We start from the raw sequence: 15270 nt of genomic DNA, 5'->3' as shown, positions 1-15270 counted from the left end.
TGAAAGTACCCATTATGACAAGTAAAGGGGTCAATGATAAAAAATTTAAAAGAATGCTGAAGTAGGGACTTAATTGGTCTTCTCTGTACTTGTTGCACAGAGAGCTTCCACCATCTGTGATAGAATTTCTGACACTGGTGGCTGATGAAAGGCTTCCCTCCAGAAAAATGTTGACAACTGCCATATAGTGTCTATGTATGTGTGTGTTGCATGCATGCTTTCACACATTATTTTGGTGAAGTTTCATAAGTAGGAGAGAAAAAAAGATCAAGCCTCCTTTTACTGCACACTGTGGTCCCAATCCAGATTGCAGGTGCCCATGCAATCCAGATTGGGATCCAGATTATAAAAATAAAGAGAAATATTATGTATCTGATGTAATGTATAGTTTCATCCTGAGCTACTTCTGCTTCTCTCTGTGTAGATCCATCATGGTTTCGACATGACAATTTTTGTAGTTCATTTCAGCAGGGGGTTATGGATGTTGGTGAATGTGAATTATGACCAAAGTAGGCAGATTTACTTATAGGTATAGTATTTACATGAGTCAGTAACACAGTATAGCAAGAAGTTTGTATGACAATTTACACTTCTACATTTACACTTCTACATTTAAGAAACATATGAGCACATAATCTTTTCTACGTAATTTCCCAAAAGGTGACTGTTTTCATGTATTTATTTGGACCTAAGCTTCTGTGACCTACAGTCCACTTCATCAGGTACATGGTGTGTTTCAGAGCTTCAGGCATGCAGTATATACAGCAAATATTTGGAACTGTACAGTGAGATCAAGGAAAATTGAATACATGAAGTCCTGACTGACAATCATAATTATATTTTAACCTTTGACCAGTCATCAAATTGTTGTGGCTGATAATACAAACACCTTGGCGCTAGATTAGCAAATGAATAAACTGGATGCAATAAGAAACCTTTGCCCCAGTTTAGGCCTCTGGAGACAGACCAGCACCTGTCAATGAAGTGTAACTGAACCATCTCTTGTTCTCATCTCTCTCTGAAGTTTCTTTATTCCATAGTGACCAATTTAAGGCCACTGACAAGAGTGTTCTGGAAGGCTGAAATATATACTTTTGAATACTGCCACTTGTGATAGCAGGTTTGTGCCCATTCATTCCTTGACATAAAGACTATTCATTGGTTGTACGTAGAATTCTAAAGGGCGCAAGAAGATGAGATATGTAATAATGCTGCGGAAGTAAGTGCTCCTGTGTCACCCATCCTGACATCATCCATCATGATGTTGTGGATGACATGATTTAAGCCCTGTAATGTTACCAAGAAGTTAGACATAAGTACAGAGTTGGTGTTTGAGTTAGGCCCACTGTTTGTATCCTTTACTGAGTAGCCCTGTAGTTCCTAGGAAGCAACTGTTTCAAGTGGTATCATTTGTAGGTCTAGGTCTATCATCTGCAGTCTTCGATGACACTTCCCAAGGCAGCCCTTGGATTTGAAGCAAAAGGGCGACTGTAATTAATTGATAGTATGTTTATACTGGGAGCTATGAATGAATGGTATTCTGTCACTTTCTTTGGCATTTTTACAGAATACTAGTTTAGATCTTGCTGATTTATTATTAAATAGGAATGACAAGAGATAGTGGTATAAATCCATAAGTTGTGAGTCTCTGCCTGAGTCTGAACGGATCGAACTGCATCACGAACCTAGCTTAGATGTTAGTCAAAATCTGGTTAACATTATTTCATGCTGGTAGAAGCTGATTATGCCGAAAGTTGTTATTTGGTGCTGTCTTGTGCTCCATTTTGAGTACATTTGGAATAAAAGCAGGATATAAATAAATTGTTATTCTTGTAACATATAAGGACATCCCGCTGCCCTTGTACACAGTAAATTGGCCTCACCATTATGTAAACAACGTTCTCATACATCAGATATAATCCATTCAGATGAAACGGAACTGTTCCAGGCAGTTCCGAACCCTGCGTGTCTTTTTCTAGACATTATGCTTTACTGCAGACTTTGTGGTAAACCTGGATTTCTTACTGAGTAAAGTATAAAATGGTCTTAGGGGTGTGGTAGGACCCCCTATGGTCAGTGATGAGGAAAAAGACTATCTTTTTTTCTGAGAAGCTTTGCGGTGGTGGTTATGTTGCATCACTTGGCCCTTATAATAAAAATAAGTTCTGGAAGAGAATATGGGCATAAAATAAGCCCAGTTGATTTCTGTAAGACATGAGTGCAATCCTCATGGATTCCCATCTACAAGGCAGCCATGGGGCATCTTTGTGTATTTACAGAATACTGATTGCCTGCAGGAGAAGAGACCACGTGGCCATTTGAAACCTCTGCTTTTCATATCATCAACTTGTGTATCAAGATTCTGGGCAAGGAATTTGGAATATGCTGGTATAGAGAAGAGTAGAGTGTCTCAGTTTATTTGCATGCTTGGACTATGTTAAATGGGAACATTTAGCAAGAGCTATGGATTTCATTAGCTCACAGCTGCCTTAGGATTTACAGTTTACTAATAAATAATGATAACAATGCTAATGCAGATGATAAACCTGTACATGATTAAAATAAGTGGCACAGAGTTCAGCCTGAGGCTTCATTCCATATCTGATAGGTTTGGGGACTGGTGGAAGTCCATTATGTTGACTGTGTTTTGTGTGTGCAAATGTAAACTGGATCTGGAATCTTAGTTGCATGTCTGCAGTCAGAGCTGTTGGATTTAAGAAGAAGGAGCATTTTGGAATGTTCAGGTGCTGACCTGAACATTCCAAAAAGAGAGAAAATATAAGAAGGGGCTTAGGACGACCCCAAGAGCCATTGTGTCCAATGATTATACAGTGGACCCTCTACTTAAGGAATTAATCCATATTGGAATAGTGGCTGCAAGTCGAAAAGTCTGTAAATCGAATCTCCATTGACCTACAATGCACTGAAAACCGATTAATCCCATAACCAGTGGTTTTTATTCTATTTTTATTCCATTTTGGTTTTTTTCTGGTCTGTAAGTCGATTCTCTGGCTGCAAGTCGAATCTAAATTTTGCAGCCAGAGAAGTCTGTAACTCGAAAAGTCTGTAAGTCAAGCCGTCTGTAAGTCGAGGGTCCACTGTAATCCCAAAGAGACATTTTGTTTGGATTTTCAGTCTGAGTAAAGAGAATGTTTCCAAAATGGTCCCTCGATTACATTAGTTTCTTGTATTGAAAGGAAAGGCAGACAAAATAAAGTTTAATGTTCCTCGTCCTAAGGGCACATTAGGATAGTTAACAACAGGCTACGTGCCATCTGAATAAAGCATGCCAGGAAATGGGTGTGGTGTTCCCAAATCGGGAGATTTCAGCTGTACATCAATTATTAACAGAACCTGATGTGGCAAACAAATGGAAGCATGCAGCATTTCCTTGGGAGCATGGTTTTCACATATTGGCTTGAATAAACAATGGGCCGGCGCCACTTTGACAGAGTGGGCAATGGTAGTAATCTGCCTTTTATTTTCTGTGATTTAATCTCAAAACTGGAGAGGTTTACCTAGTGCTCAGACATAATATGTAGCATTTGTAGTAATTGCACAGCATTGTTCGATTTCTTTGACATGAAGTATCTAAAAGAAAACTACTTAAAACATTGCTCAGTATACACGTCGTGCATTTTCTGAGCGCTTTCCAATGACAATATGGTCGTGCAGTTCAAACACACTCCCAAGTGCAGTGGCTGATTTCACCAGGCTAGTGCATGGGCTTCCAACAGGTGGCCAGTTCTAACCTCTGGATAGATATTAGTACTTGAAAATGTGCTCTTGAGTATATATAACGACGAAATTGTATAATTGATTAAATTGCAGATAGTACAGTATAGACATCTTGTGTTAGGAAAGTACCTGGTTTTCTCCGGAAGGGTGGAAGCCCCATTGTAACAGGACTTAACTGTTGTAAATTGCTCTTGGTCATTCTGGCAGTCCTTAGTAAGAGGTTCTGTGTCTTTCTATTTTAAAAAAAGGTCTCTCCTTCCCTCCCTCCCTCCCTCCCTCTCCTTTTGCATCATACAGGGTCTTTCTTTCTATGATGGATTTTCGGTACCAACACCTCTGGCAGCACCAGTATGGGAAAAAAATGGCTGACACCCAATGTCACAGCAGGAGGAAGAAGAGTGTGTTAGATGTTATTAGATTTGAACCAGATATCCCAAGTATCACTATTTAGGACCTCTTTGTGTGAACAATAGTGCAGTTGGTGTGTTCTGGTTCCCTTTCAAAAAAACAAGGGAAGAGTTGGGGTACAATTGGAAAATTCCTTTGGCTAAGCTAGGCCTAAAACAGTCGTCGTCCTGTACTCGCTTTGCCAGTTTCTTTTGTCTCCTTCACTTCAACTCCAATTCACACATATGCATACCCAAACCCTGAGCTCTGAACTGCGATGTTTCGATTTGGGTGCAGTTGCTCACCTGCCTGGCCTTGGCCTGCTCTGGTGAACAAATCCCTTGCATCTAGTTCTGGTAACTTGAGTCCAGTATCTATCCGGTCTGGTCTTCCTCTAATACCAAGACTCCTAAGATATTGAAACCTGTGGATATTATTCAGTACCTCTGATGCCAAACAGATGTCCGTACAAAGAAAACCTGTAGAACAAGCCACAGAAGGTGAAGTACAACCATTGTGTATGCATTAGGAATTTCAGAAATAGAAGACAACGTTTTTAATCAAGTAGAAGTGGTGTACTCCCCGATTGTTTTGGAATGTCCTTTTGCCTACATAATGTAATCAGTCTTCCTCAAAATTTCAGTTCTAATGGGAATCAAAAAGTAAACAGGAAATTAGTGCATTCATAAATTAGGTGCTTTATAGTCAATATATGTGGTGTAGCACAGCAGCATGTGTAACAAAGCTGCTGAACCTGTGCCTGATTGCATGGGTAGAAATCAAATCTTAGTGCTTGAGAGGGTTGTTGACTAAGCAATTTGGAGCCAGCAATGTCAGTGCCCTTTTTCTTGGTTATAATTTAACTTTAATTCTAGATATGGAAATCTGTTTTACATCTGGAGGTGAAGATTCTATCTTTCTGTCTGTTTTGTTTCATAATACTTTTATCAGACTATGAAATATGGAAAGCAGTGAGATCTGGACCAGCATTCTGAGTTAATGTACATCCTTGTACATCTTATTAGCATTGTCCTTTTAGTGCTCTGAGAGAGATAGTAAATATTAAGCATAGGCCATGGACATTTGGAATAAAATCTTCACTTGGACTCAAAGCTTACTGACTGGGTTTGAACCAGGTATGCATTCTCAACCCACACTTGGAAAAATTACTTTTCTGAATAGCCCTCAGAACTTTCCAGGTTGTCTAGTTTAGTTTACAGGTTCCTTCTAAGGATAATGTGAGGGGATGCTACCATGTTTGCTGCCTTGAGTCTTTGATTATGATAATAATAGCAGTAATTGAGCTGCGAGCATCATGTTTGGAACATCCTCCCATTCATGCACTTTGTGGTGCACTGTTCAGCTGTGGTCTGCATTGTCTGGATTTTTCAGTGAAGCCATTAACTTACTAGGAATGAAATCATATTTTGTACCAGGGCACGGAACTAGGATGGATTGTTTGTCTTTTATGTAGAGATGACATCGTATGTAGAGAAGAGCAAGAAAAGAGGATTCGCAGATACATGAACTTGATACTTCGTAATGTTCAAAGGATGGGATGGCGGAACACAGCCCTCCTACAGAATAATGCCAAATTTCAGACATAGGACTCCCCCTTTTTTGTGAATACAGCCCTGGAGGTCTACAGAAATTCTTCCAGCCAGAATTATGAAGGCTTTAGACAAGAAATCTTAAGTCCTCAGGTATGTTTAATCACTCAGAACTGTGAAATAACAGTTCCATCTCAAACAAGGTGACATTTCATGAAGAGGGAGGAAGTGACTATGAGGGGTAAGCTCCGTGGGAGCTGCAAGACATTAGATATGTGGTAGTTTCCTGAGAAATCCGATGTATGGGGCATAATGGGAAGGGAGACTTCTCAACGTCTAATGCCTTGCAGATCCCATAGAGCTTAGCCCCTCCCAGTCACTTCTTCTGTCTTCATGGAGAGTCATCATGACCAAGATGTAGCCTTTATTTTTCAGCTCTGCATGATTAAAAATGCCTGAGAGGACTTGGATTTTCTTTGCTAAAACCCCCAGAATTCTGGTTGGGGGATTCTTGCAGACTTCTGAGGACTGTATTCCAAAAATATGAAAGTCACATGCCTCTATAATTCCCCCCTCCTAAATGTTAGCCACATTGCTGCCAGGAAGAGAGTGTACTGAGTAATGCAGAGATCTCCGCATAACTGGATAGGACCACAACATAATAACAATATGGTGTCCTAAGCAGTAGTCTATTTTGGTGACCTTGACCTCTAGATATATGGTTTCTTTGCATCAGGTTCACTTGTAATACAAGAATTCTTCCCTAGAAGAATACCTTCATCCACAACTGGCCCATTTCTGGGCACAATTCAGAGTGCTAGTTTTGACCTATAAAGGCCAAATTTTGGGTCCAGACTAACTGAAGAATTTAGGTGTGGGATTTTTGGAATTTTTAGGCTACCATTCACAGAAGTCTGCAGGAATTCCCCCCCCCCCAAAAAGCAGGCTTCTAAGGATTTTAATCAAGAAATAAAAGTCCTAACAGGTGTTTTCAAGTTCTTCTTTGTGCCCTCTGTGAATGACACTGTGGGTAATCTGTGCATGCACAGAGCCTCTTCGGACATTCTAGAGCTTCTGCGGTAGCAAAAACATACATTCGTAGAGACCCCTCCCCTTTGGTTTGTTTGTTTGTTTGTTTGTTTGTTTGTTTGTTGCATTTGTACCCCACCCATTTAGTCAACTGACTACTCTGGGCGGCTAAAAACATATAAAATAAACAATTTAAAATATAGAACAAGTAATACATCAATAGGCAAGAACTCAAGATGAAAGAACAAAATAAATCAAGAAGTGGCTGGAGGAAAGGCTTGCCTAAATAGCCAGGTTTTCAGCTGGCCTGTGAAGATGCCCAGCGAAGGGGCCATACGAATCTCAGAAGGGAGGCTATTCCATAGGTGAGGAGCCACTGCCAAGAAGGCCCGGTTTCTCGTTTTTTCCTTCTGGGCCTCCCTCAGTGTTAGGCTCCTCAGCCTCACCTCCTGGCTAGACCAAGTGATACAAGTAGATTTAGGTGGGAGGAGGCGTTCCGTCAGATATCGAGGCCGGGCCTAAACCATTTAGGGCTTTATACATAAGCATTAGAACTTTGAAATCAACGCGGAACCGAACGGGCAGCCAATGTAAGGAGGCCAGAGTAGAGGAGATATGATGATGTTTCCTCACCCCACTAAGAAGTCTGGCCGTTGCATTCTGCACCATTTGGAGTTTCTGCATTGATCACAAAGATAGCCCCACGTAGAGAGCATTACAGTGGTCTAACCTCGAGATTACCTTGACGCTGCCACATTGAGAGTCTCTATCGTTCCTTCTGCAAAAACTGAAAGTGAAAGAAAAGGGAAGTTGTTCCATCTTATTTTATTTTACCTAGTTCTACCCGTGTCACTCGTGCGAGTCAGGAGGTGAGGCTGAGGAGCGTGACGCCGAGGGAGGCCCGGAAGGAAAAAACAAGAAACCCGGCCTTCTCGGCGGTGGCTCCTTGCCTCTGGAACAATCTCTCTCCAGAGATTCGCACGGCTCCCTCGTTGGGTATTTTTAAAAGCCAACCAAAAACATGAATGTTTAGGCAGGCCTTCCCCCCCAGCTAATTCCTGATTTTCTTCCCCCTTTTTTCTATGATGATTTATTCTGTTCTTCTTTCCATCTTGTAGAATTTTTCTAATTGTGTAAAACTACTTTTTAATATATATATCTGTTATTGTATTTGTGTTGTAAGCAGCCTAGAGTGGTTGCAATTGACCAGATAGGCGGGGTATGTATAAATAAATAAATAAATAAATAAATAAATAAATAAATAAATAAATAAATAAATAAATAAATAAATAAATAAATAAATAAATAAATAAATAAATAGTACTTTAATATAACAACTATTATTAACTGATACTTGCAGTAATAAGAAAACCACTCAGCCTTAGGGCCGAAGCAAATCCCCACCATCACCGCTCTTTGGTTCATGGCCTCTTCTGGCCCATTTAAATGCTGCATGGCCTGCAATAAGAAGATTCCACTCTGTGATTCACACATCCTGACCCATCCTGCCCACTGTCACGCCCTGTTTGTTTTATGCGGCGGTTGACCTAACTGAAGGGAGAGCCTTGGCGCCAAGGTACATATATCAAGGGGGAGGGGTCTGCAGTACTGTATCTTTTTGCTCTTCCAGAAGCTCTAGATTGACTGATGAGGCTCAGCGCATGCGCGGATTATGCACAGTGTGAATCACAGAGGTCCACTTGAAGAACTACAATTACAGGTAGGTAACCTGTCGTTCTTTAGATTCCAGCAACTATTTTTGTCTAGTAGAGAAGACGGGAAATAAGTGGCTGGGACTAAGCTCTGTGGGAGTTGCAAGGGATTATGGATGTGGTAGTACTACTTCTCTGTCTGTTAGGGCAGTGGTCCCCAACCTTGGGCCTCCAGAAGCCTTCACCACCATCCCTGCTGGCCAGGATTTCTGGGAGTTGAAGTCCAAGAACATCTGGAGGCCCAAGGTTGGGGACCACTGTGTTAGGGTCTATACAGAAAGCCCCCTCCCTAAAAATTACGAGACTCATAATCCCGTGTAGCTGCCATAGAGCTCAGTCCTGCCCACCCAAACTAAACGTGAAATTATTTAAACTGACTTAAGATTTTCCAGTATCTGTGAAATTGCAAGCAGCATGTTCTTGTCTTGCCTGGAGTCAGCTCAACTTCAACTTCATCTGTTAATTGCCTCTGTTGTATGAATTTGTAACATATGAAATTTTTAGCTTACGCCTAGGGAGGGAGGGAGAGCCAGCCAGCTTGCTGTATGGAAGCAGTTATGCTACTTGCTTTTTTTTGTATTTCCCTACGGAAAAAAGCACCTAAAGCATGGTTTGCAACAAATGTTGGATTGTAATGTTCTTGCATCTGGTTTGTTACATTTGGATTAACCTTTCCCTTTCTGCCAGACTGCTTCCTCTCAAAGATGGCAGTAATACGTGAGAAAAGAATCTCAGTATTTTGGCTGGTCCAAAGCTAAATATGAATCAACAATCTGATTTGAGGGGGGGGGATCTAATGCAGTACTCAGCTGCATCAATATAGTGTTTTATTTATTTATTTATTTACAAGATTTTTTTAGCCGCACCGTTACCAATGGTCTCTGAGCGGCGATTAATCAAAGTAACCGTAATTGTCCGTACCTGAAAAAAATAACTGTGTTTAAAGGAGATCTGAAGTTCTGTCTTTATATTTCTGACAATCCAACATAATGAATTGTAGCACTTTTCTGATGGGATTGGACCTGCAGGAAGAGTAGATATTTGGCAGAAATTCAGATAATGTTCAGTTAAGAGTTATCACTGTGGTACTAATTACACAAACATTTAAAGTTCTGCTTCAAAACAGCATAAAGAAGGCATCCAACTGAATACTGTATATGCTGCAGTTGCAGTGGTCAAGGATTCCTGTTAACATGTAGTGGTGTGGCAAGTCTCTTTCCCTGCCCCTTGGGGCCAATTCCTTTGAAGGTACAGTAATATGCTGGCGGCCATGCTCTGCTGAGGATGGTACCAGAGCCAAGGAATTGTCCCTTTCTCCATCCCATGTTGCTTCTCTGTCATGTGTGTGTGAGAGACAGACATACAGGTGATTTTCAGATCATCATCCTCTCATACTCCTCCCCTCCAACAACACATACTAGTATTTTCAAAACATGCTTGCACACACAATGTAAGAGTGGATTTATGCTTTCCTAAAGCCTCTTCATGAGAAAGGTCTGCCTCTTCTCTGCTTGGCTGGGGTATCGACCCAACAGGATCTGTCCTTTCCCAAGGAATCCTCCTTTCTTCTTTGAATGGATGCACAGAGGCGGCTCAGGTGGAGCCTGACCTAGTGTGGCCAAGGGTGATATGTGAGCTCCCTTCTCCTGCTCCGCCTAAATGAGGTGTGAGTTATTCCTGATATTAAATAAACATGCCTAATCAGACGATGGTACTCTTAAACATTCCAGGTATGTTAAGTTATCACAGATGAGCAGGTATTTATTTATTCAGGGTGCTACCTGGTTATCTGTCATTAAGCAATGAGCCTTTGACCTGTTGAAGACTTAAGGATAAAGTGAGACAAAGATGGGCTTAAAATGTTTTAAACAAATAAAGTCTCCACTCGGTGGTCGCTTGGCAAGTAAAAATGTCAGTCCTCTAGCTCCCATTGGCTTAGCTGGTCTGACATCAAAGACCAGTGGAACAGTCTTGGTCTTTACAGTTTGATACGTCTGGGAAAAACAATGCATTTTTATTTATTTTTTTCTTTGTTACAATTACGGTGTATAAGTAATGCTTCCGTGCAATGACTTATGAATTAAACCATGTTAGGGCAAATCAAATGAGCTCTTTCAAAGCTTGTTAAAAGAAACTATTGGCAGTCAGATGTGCGACAGTAGTTGCTTATGGTATATAATGCACAAATATACCGTGTTTCCCCAAAAATAAGACAGGGTCTTATATTAATTTTTGCTCCAAAAATGCAGTACGGCTTATTTTCAGGGGAGCTTTTATTTTTTTTTTCCATATACAACAATCTACATTTATTCAAATACAGTCATGCCATCTTCTGGTGGCTGCATAATGGTGGAAGGTGGGGTTTCACTTAACTAGAGCTTATTTTTGGGGTAGGGCTTATATTACGAGCATCCTGAAAAATCATACTAGGGCTTATTTTCAGGGTAGGTCTTATTTTCGGGGAAACAGGGTATGTAGGACCTAGAATGCATCAGCTGCTAATTTTTACATGTCCTTTCTAATTTTAAAAAAATGTAAAATACATAAAATACTGAACACATCACCATAAAAATACCTAGGACTCTTTAATGTGATAATTGCTTGGTGTGTTTTTGCTATTGTTGCAGAATAATATTGCACATAGTTCAATACTAATTAAACACAGCAATTAAGTCAGAGTTGATAGGGTTGTCATATAGTTCCCCAGACTGTTTTATATACTGCCCTTGGGCCATCAGAAATCATCCTCAGTTTAGGATACTGAAATCTTTAGGGTTTACCTGTGATGCAGATGTTTCTCCACTCAGATCTTGAAGGTAATGAGTCTCTCTGGGCTGGAAGACTATTCATCATTTATTATTCTCATTGGATAAATTATTCCTACTGGAGGATGGGACTCCCAGAACAACGTCCGCATTACTCTTGCATCCATGGGCTATTTTCTACTGGAAAGGGGAAGGTTCAAAAGTTTCCCATAGAGAATGGTTTTCTCCAAATTTGAGGGATATCACTTTTCTCCTTTTTAAGTACACTTTGACCTCAGTTCTTCTTTTTCACCACAGAACAGTGAGGACCTGTGGCTCCCCAGACGTTGGTGGCCTTCCACCATCCTTGATGAGTGGCTTTGCTGACTAGGAGCCAATGGGTAAAAAAAACTCCAACAATACCTGGGAACCCACGTGGATCTCACTTCAGATCTCCCAGACATTGGAAAGCCAGGGATGCAAGTGTACACTTACAAATGTAAGAGACTCATGGCACAGTGGTTTAATTGCACTCTGCTTGTGACCTAAGTTCAGTCTCAATGGTCTCAGGCAGCTGGCCTGAAGCTGACTCAGCCTTCCATACTTGCAAGTTTGCAGTGGATGCTGTTCGGACCGTTGAACGCTGCTTGGGGACCGTTCTGGAGTGGATGAGGGCAAATGGACTGAGGCTGAATCCGGACAAGACTAAAATCTTGCGCATGGGTTGGGAAACTGCCTCTCCTTTGGGGGAGTGACTCTTCCCACAAAGAGTGAGATTCGCAGCTTAGGCATCTGCCTGGACCCAGATCTCACCATGGAAATTCAGGTGGCATCTGTGGTCTGGGCAGCCCATTTCCATCTTCAGAGGATTGCCCAGCTGCGTCCCTATCTAGATGTGGTGGCGCTCACGATGCTGATTCATGCCCCCGTAATCTCAAGAATAGACTACTGCAGTGCTGTCTATGTGGGGCTACCCTTGAGGCTGATGCCAAGACTTCAACTGGTCTAAAATTCGGTGGCCAGATTAATAACTGGGGTGAAGAAATTCCAGCATATATCCCCCACTCTGGCTGCCCTTCATTGGCTACTGATTCATTTCCGCATCGACTTCAAGGTTATGATGATAACATTCAAAGCCCTAAACGGTTTAGGAACTCGGTACCTATCAGAACGTCTGCTCCCAGCCAGATCTGTCCGTAATACCCGTTCTTCACCAGCAGGGCAGTTGAGGACCTTGACCCTGAAGGAGGCCCAAAGGGAAAGAACAAGAAACCGGGCCTTCTCGGCAGTTGCCCCCCACCTATAGAACAACCTGCCCATTGAGATCCACCTGGCACCCTCGCTGGATGGGTTTAAATGAGCATTGAAGACTTGGCTCTTCCGTCAGGCTTTCCCAGAGCATTAAGATATCAGCCTCCCTTTTACCATCCTTTTTGTCATCCTTTCCATAACCCTTTTTACCACCTTTATTGCCGTCTGTTTTAATTTACCCTGTTTGGATTGTATTATCTATTTTTATTGTGTTTTAATATTGTTATTTATACTGTTGTTAGCCGCCCAGAGTGGCCTGGTTGCCAGATGGTGTGGGGTACAAATTCAATAAATAAACTGAGTACTCAGCTTGTGATGGTGGTGGCACAATGTGCAACCTGCATAATTAAATTGTAGACTGTCCAGAGAGAATGATTTAAGCATTGTGGGGTGATATACAAGCAACACACTTTACAAAAACAAAAAGAATCTGCAAGGGGAGAAGGTCTTTCTCCACCAGTATCCTGAAGAGAACAAGCATAGAATCCTAGCACTGTAGAGCTTGAAGGGACCTCAAGGTCTCTTGTCCAGTCAGGAATTCCACAGCGAAAGCAACCCTAGCAGAGTCATGTACTACCATATACTGAAATAGCTGCACATTTGGTTGAATTCCCTATTGAGGTGTGGTCCGTCTATTCATGAGGCATGTAGGCACCCTTCGGATTTGCACGCCTCTCAGAGTGAAAACACTGCCACCAAAGCTCCACTCTGTGGCTTCCCTTCCTCCCCACCCCCATTCCCCAAAAGGAATGATCTGTCAAAAGACATGTAAAGTTATGTGGTTGTACGTAAGAAATTCCTTTTCTGCCCCTGAAACATAGAGTACCCAGTGCTGAAGTCACACTTGCACGGAAAAGCTATATAGGTCTGCTGAAGGGATATGATTCATGGCCCACCCTCAGATGTAAAAAAAAGCAGATAAAAGGTAGTCATCAACTTCCAAAATGGATGGAGGCCAGGATTTGGTGACATGCTGTGTGGATTTCAGATGTTCCTGTTAATTAAACTCTAGGCTCTCATTAAAATCTGTTCACCTTTTCACCTCTTACCGCATATAACCCCATGGTATTTGGTCTTAAATGTTGTCTCAACCTGACCTAAACAGGAATGGCAGCCCTAGATTTCAAAACTCTCTGCAATATAATGCAAGTTTCAAAACCACGCACACAAACAATGTGATTCAAATAGTGAGAAATCATCTTGATCACAGCCTCAGTATTTCTAGTGCAAATGTTCACCAGTGCAGGAGTTCTGAAACATCACTGCTGATTATAGGCAAGAATTTCAGCACATAAGACTGCAAGGTAAATCCGTGACCGTGCTGCTTTAACACTTTGAAGTGAATGAGTTTGGATTCTTGCACTGATGCTTTCTTACTGGGGAACAAGATCCAGAGGACACATTGTTGGTGGGCAGAGCCCCGTCCATGGCCTGTCCTGGGCTTCCCAAGCTGGCTTGTTGTCCTCTGATGCAGTGATACAAAACCCAGTGCTTTTGCCAATGCTGAGAAGTAGCATTCAACTGCCAGTGTTCAGGTGTGGGTATATTTCTTGCACTGTGTTACACTTATCTTTTTGTCAACAAATTTTCACCTGAGTTATGGTGGACTTTAAATGCTTTATAAAGTGATGCCATGTTCATAATTTCATATGACTAGACAGACTAAAGGAAATGAGGACCTCTCAACTATGGTTAAAAATATTTGGAAATATTAATTTCATTTCATTTTTATACTGCTCATTTCACTAAGGGCCACTCTAGGCAGTTTACTACAAACATAAACAGTATAATTAAAATACAATTTGACAGAAGAGAAAATAAAAATAATAAAATACAAATAAACAATACAATCAAAAGCATAAAAAATATATTTGCATACAAACACTTAAAATGGTGGACTTGATCAAATTAGGCTGACTAAGCTCAGCTGACTCCTCAGCTATAACATTTCGGAATGCCTGCCTAAAGAATAAGGTTTTAAATAACTTTTGAAAAATCACCTGTGAAGGGGCCAAACGAATTGCAAGGGGGTGGAGTTCATTCCGCAGCCAAGGAGCAACGTCTGAGAAAGCCCAGTTTCTTGTCTTCTCCTTCCGGGCCTCTCTCAGGGTAGCATCCTCAGCCAGTCTGCTTGAGATGTTCTTGTAGGACAAGCATATCCAGCTGGAAGTAGGCATTCTGCTAGGTACTGTACTGAGGTCCCAAACAATTTAGAGTTGTATAGGTTAGAACCATCACCTTGAGGCTGGCATGAGAACAGAGAGGTAACAGACAGGTAGCCAGCCAGAACTGGGGTAATATGTTGATATTTATTCGCTCCACTTAATAGCCTGGTTCCCATGTTCTGGACCTGTTGATATAGAACAGACCAAATATAAAGTATCACAGGGGAATGTACTACATCATGATTTACTAGTTACTGGATTACTAGCAATATTTGAATACTTGTTTCAAGAGGCTAATTTTTTAACTTATTGGGTTGGTTTTATAGATATATTTCTCTCAGCAATTGGGCGTGGTTTTTTGGGGGGGATATGTTGAAAACAAGGACATACATAATTAATAGGCATGTATTGAGATAAGTATTTTTGGAGAATTGGTCTGAGCTGTATTATAAAACTATGAAATGTTGGCCTTTTAGGTTCATAAATGCCCTCAGACTATATTATGAAGAAGCTATAAAATACTTACTTAAGAACTCATTTCATAATTAGTTTACAACTCCCTGATTAGTAGCAGATTTCCATTTTGCATGCTGCAACAACTATAGAAAACCACACGTTAAAATTGGGATTTATT

General features: G+C 41.1%; 1 protein-coding gene across 38 annotated transcripts in view; it reads left to right on the top strand.

The window, feature by feature from the left end:
* The window catches only part of MYT1L (myelin transcription factor 1 like), a 416618-nt gene that overhangs the window by 74010 nt on the left and 327338 nt on the right, over nt 1–15270 (top strand). For 2 of the 38 annotated variants that reach the window (XM_078389048.1, XM_078388942.1), the window contains exon 2: nt 8335–8424. The exons of the other annotated variants lie outside the window; for them this stretch is intronic. The gene's annotated coding sequence lies outside the window, so the exon portion shown is untranslated. The remainder of the gene's footprint in view (nt 1–8334; nt 8425–15270) is intronic. 38 annotated transcript variants of the gene reach the window in all.

Source organism: Pogona vitticeps, chromosome 1, assembly GCF_051106095.1.
Source record: "Pogona vitticeps strain Pit_001003342236 chromosome 1, PviZW2.1, whole genome shotgun sequence".
Taxonomy (NCBI): Eukaryota; Metazoa; Chordata; class Lepidosauria; order Squamata; family Agamidae; genus Pogona; species Pogona vitticeps.
The sequence above is the reverse complement of the archived record's forward strand: the minus strand, read 5'-3'. Positions and strand labels throughout refer to the sequence as shown.